The sequence below is a fragment of the Amia ocellicauda genome, chromosome 1 (assembly GCF_036373705.1).
Source record: "Amia ocellicauda isolate fAmiCal2 chromosome 1, fAmiCal2.hap1, whole genome shotgun sequence".
NCBI lineage: Eukaryota > Metazoa > Chordata > Actinopteri > Amiiformes > Amiidae > Amia > Amia ocellicauda.
Genome location: NC_089850.1, coordinates 11506357 through 11511927, shown reverse-complemented (window position 1 = coordinate 11511927; position 5571 = coordinate 11506357).

The window sequence follows — 5571 nt, the reverse complement described above, 5'->3', positions numbered from 1 at the left end:
TTCTTAGGTATGTTCTCATCCTAACGAATGCAGAATGTGGCTGTACACCTTATTTAGCAGATGCTATCCTGGTTTAAGGCATTCCCAAACAGGCACATTTGTTAACAGTCATAGGACATGTTTTATTTAGTCGAGACAAGATCAAGATATGGTCCGTTAAATGAGAAAAACAAAAAGAAACAGAAATGCACATTATATGCCACAAGCACAACATTAAAAAAGTATTTGACTGGTTCATTTCAAATGGCAGGGTGGGGAAAGTTTGCAGTAATAAGTATAATAAGTAACAAGAAGCTACAAAAATCTGGACATTTAAAAGTGATGACGTCACAATGGACAGAAACTGCCCCGCCCGTCTCAAATTCACTGTGTTTTCTGACTTACACTTCTCACTGATGTGTACTGCAGCCACAGGAAATGCCTTCAAATTCAAGACTCAATTTTACATAAATCACATCAGTCTTGTTTATTTCATTTTATTTCATTTTATTTATTTTTCAGAGTCAGTTTACATTAACATTCATGACCTGTAAGGTCCCAGATTCACCTTAAAGCTACTTTCCATTGCCATCATATATGCCTGTAAATTATTATTATTATTATTATTATTATTATTATTATTATTATTATTATTATTATTATTATTATATGTTTTCTATAAATGTAACTTTTCAAGATAAATTGAGGTTGTTCCTTGGATTGTATGTTTTACTCACACACTCAACCTCGTGACAGTAATGTACTGTTCCACTTGAGTTGTGAGTTGTGAGGAACTGAGGTAAAGTGCCAGTAAAGTTTAAATAATTTTTTGCTGCCACTCAAGCATAAATGTACTGTAGGTATCCTGGCTCATAAACTTGGCAGATTATTTGTATCTGTTTTGATCAGCTCATTCAGAAACATCACACAGAGCATGTTTATGGCAGGGTTACTATTTTTTTTGTTTCCCATATCCAGCTCATTGTATAATGTTTTAATAGAGTTATGCCTGCGAGACTGGCAGGATCAATGCATGAATTTTACAACCTTTATGTAAACTATTTTTTTATGACTTTTTTAACTTTGGCTCAGATTCTGGGGTTTTTGTCCTGTTGACAAAACAAACGGCACAAACTTCACAAACAAGTGTGCAGAATGGTGTTCAAACAGAATGAAATAAAACAAACCATAAGAAGATGAGGCACAGTTACATATGAAGTATGATAAGTGTGCTTTACAAGTACCAAAATATACTTACAGTGTATTTAACTGTATTTCTGTTTTCATTTGAGAAAACAAAACAAAAACAGTTTAGTTATTGTAGTTTTTGTGTAATACTCTGTGTCATTAAGTTTATAAAGCTCAAGTCTAAGATCACTGCATTTATTTAGGTAAACATTATTACAGTTTCAATCCCATAGCCAATCTTTGTTGTGTATTGTCCCTTTCAAGCAATGTTTTCACCATTCATGGATATGTGCAACTTCAAGGTAAACTAAAAACTGGCTCCAAAGTAACAGCACAAGCATACAAAGTGCCAGAACAGCAACTAGCTACAAGCCAAGAAAAATCAAATAAGTTAACCTTTAATTTGCTTTTATAAACATTACCAACAAGCAGACATATCGAAACCTGCGCAGTTGTTGTTCTTGACAGACATAAGCAGACACACTGCCAATGCCTGCTGGGTAAGGCTGCTTAGATCTGAAAGAGCAAACTGGGAAGTGGTTTTAATTGTGAACAGTTGTGTAAATGTCTGGTGGATCAATTCAGCTGTGTGCTTTCTGAGCTACTGAGTTCTGTAGTGCAGCGACGTCCAAACACATCACTTCAATGCAGTTCAGATTTTCAGGAGGTAACAAGACTAAAATAAAAAAAGGACAAAGGTGCTTTTGTGTACAGTGGCATGGCATTCCTGGAGCTCAAGACCTTACAGGGCTCTATTGACAGCGACTAAGCCTTTATCTGCTTTGCCTTGCCAAGGAATTCCTATAATTACCTGACCGGGTTCAGAAAGTGTGGTGTTCAAGGGCAGAGAGGTGAGGGCTGGTGGCAACGGCAGGAAGCTGCTGCGATAAGCGGGCATGGTGTTCAGGGTTGCTAGTGTCGCAATACAGTTGCTGTCAAACTGACTTGATTAACCCTGTATAGTAGTGCATTGAAACCTACCATAACAGTCCCTGGATCTTACTGCCTAACATTAAGGGCCCAGAGCATTTGGAGGGGAATGGTTGCAGTGCACACAATGTTGGGGGAAATTAATTGAGAATACATACAAATCAATGTATAACTTTTTTGAAATGCGTTTTTCTGGATTTTTTTTGTTGTTATTCTGGCTCTCACTGTTAAAATACACCTACCATTAAAATTATAGACTGATCATTTCTTTGTCAGTGGGCAAACGTACAAAATCAGCAGGGGATCAAATACTTTTTTCCCTCCCTCATATTTAACTGGAATTTGATTTTGTTATGCCTCAGATGAAGAGTCAGACTTTTCAAAGTAATAAATAATCTGCTTAAAATAACTGTAAACCGTTTTATATTTGGTCCATTGCTACTCAACTGCTTTATATGCCAGTGCATGGTGTAAACTGTAGCAGCTGAAACACCAGTAAAGATAATGTTGATCATAGCGCACCCTAGTGGACACGACCCGGTTATCCCTGGATAGTTCTAGTACAATGAGAATAAGGAAGCTACTGTAAATGAGAGGAAACAATGATTACAGTTCCAATACACCGTCATCTAATGTGTGTTGTAATGAAGATGCATTAATTCTATATTTAAATGTGACAGACAACACAGCTGTATAGATGTTGTGAATTTATCGCCCATTGTTAGACTGATATGGGTAGGTTTTTGGAGTCCTTTTTTTTTTTCTTTTTTTGCTTTCAGTTTCATTGGAATACCCAAGAACAGTGGTTCTCAAACCTGTTCTGGAGTACCACCGACCCTGCTGGTTTTTGTTCCAACCGAGTTCTCAATTACTTAATTGAACCTTAATTGAAGTCATCATTTCCTAAATCGGAGCCTTTTAATTATTTTAAACAGTAGGGGTTTTAAATTTAGTATAGAATTGTATGAAGAACTGATTACAAAAACAACTCTTTTATTTCACAATTTAAAAATTAAAATCTAAACTGATTGTTACTTCAATTAAGGTTCAATTAAGTAATTGAGAGCTCGGTTGGAACAAAAACCAGCAGAATAGGGGCACCTCCAGAACCAGGGTTGGCAACCACTGCCCTAGACAATCCAATCCATTTGCATGAATGATCCTTTGTAGGTTCGGGAAACTGAAGCCACTGATCAACAAATAAGAGAACAATCCCCAAAGGCTCAGTTCCCATTCCACACGGTCCATATAACTCACAAGGAAACAGTAAATGATCTGTTAATACACACTTGTGCATGTGATCCTTGTTAATGTTTCATTGGTGCATGTATTCACTTTATGATGCGGTAAGTGTACTTTCCACCCTGAGGACTCGGGTGCCCTGAGCCAGAAAGAGATCAGCAGTTTGCAGAGGATCCGATTGTGGGTGGTTTTTGTGTTGTTTTTTTAAGTACAATGCAGAAACCCAGACATCTGCTCCAGACGGACCTTAAGGGAATCTGATTCCTGCTGTTAATTTATCTTGAGCTCTTGTCACTGGGAGCTAAGAGTCTGGCAATGGGGAAGTGGTTGGCACACTGTAGTCTGGGGTTACATTTTGATTTTGACATACAGCTCTGGAAAAAATTAAGAGACCACTGCAAAATGATCAGTTTCTCTAGTTTTACTATTTATAGGTATGTCTTTGGGTAAAATTATTTTTTTTGTTTTAGTCTATAAACTACTGACAACATTTCTGCCAAATTCCTAATAAAAACATGAATGGAATGGAATGGCTGCCATACATGTAGAGATGCAGATTTGCGGTGGTCTCTTAATTTATTCCAGAGCTGTATAATTGGGGAAAATGTTGTAGAAATGCATTACCCTAACTACAGGATTTCCATTAATGTTCTCTTAATGTTGCACAATAACATTGCAACCACATTTCATAGTGACATCTCTGAAATGTCAATGCATATGACACACAACTACTAATTTGGATGCATGCACACAAGATTTTGTTTCTTTGTAATTTATTTCAATTCATTTTTCATTCTATGCAGTTATATCCATGTAAATGTATGTTATAGTACAAGGTTTGGACAACAACCCCTGGATTCTACACATTTTTATCACCACAAAATCCTATTGTGCCGTGGTCACTTTCAACATTGACACAATGGTTCTTTGGTTCGCTGGGAACGCCCTTGAACAATTTCCTGTTCACCCTACACAAGGATCCCGGAGTGATCGCGGTCTCTCGTTACTCTCTGCTCTGTGACTAGGGGGTGAGTCAGATGTTCTCCCCTGCACAGCTACACTCCCTCTCAACGCCTTGTGATGGCGGTCCTACAAACACAAAACGGCCCAGAGCAGAAACTACAGAGGTCATCTTGAATAGGGTGTGTCGAGTCAGTGCTTGTTTAGACTGACGACCAGCACGTTACTTCACAATTCGGCTTCGGCCAGTCCATCAATCCCGGAGCGTGCTGCTACTTTGGAGCACAAGCGCGCTCAGGCCACAGCTCCATGGACACGGTGGGCAGAAGCACGCAGCCTAGTTGGCAGGCTGAGCAGGCGGTTTGGCAGCTGATCCGTGAACAGTTTTGGGAACACGTCCCAGCACTCTCCGTTCGGTTCCTGCGCGGAATGTTGAGCAAGCAGGAAAACAAGGACGACACTGCTGCGCCACACGAGCGGGCATCTGTGCCATGTCGAGAGGTTTCCTTGGTAACTGGAGACCGTAGGAGAGCCAGCTGAAGATTAAAGCTGCCTGTGTAGATCTGCTCATATAGTTTCTTACAATATAGTATAAGCAGAAGAAACAAAAATTCACCTAAGATGTAACTGAAGCCAGGGCCTGCTGTGCATCGCAGCCCCTCCTGGTGGTGGTGTTCTCAGAGTACATTACTAACCCAGAACTTAAACCATGCAGGCATATACAAAGCCAACCCATCAACTACACAAAAACGTAATAACTAACTGTGTATATTAAAATGTCTCCTTTACTAGGGGGGGAAATTGTTTCAGCTTAGGAGTCCATTGTAACAGCACAAAAAGATAGTCTACTGTAAACTGCACTACCTCCAAAAGTGGAATAAGATCAATAGCAATCTCTCCGTCTTTTGGTCGCTAGCAATTAGAGCTCGCATCTTGGAAAGTAATATTAACAAATGTTCCTTTGTTACATTTAGGGCATTGTATCTGAAAGTCATCCAAGGACCTCACCCTGCAGTTGGTTACAAAAAAAATGGTTGTGTCAGGTCAGCACAAATAAAACGGGAAGGGAAATAGGAAGTTTCAGGTGTTCTTGGCACTTCCTTGTGTGGTTTGAAGGCTTTAAAGAGCAGCCTTCTTTTAACAAGGATCAGTTTGTACTGCTTAGAGAGCTTCTTTGGGTTTGGGATTTTGGCAGTTATCCCCACTGTGAGTCACTCTGGCCTTCCTACTTTGTTGGATATTGTACAGACCAAATTAAGTACATAATGAACA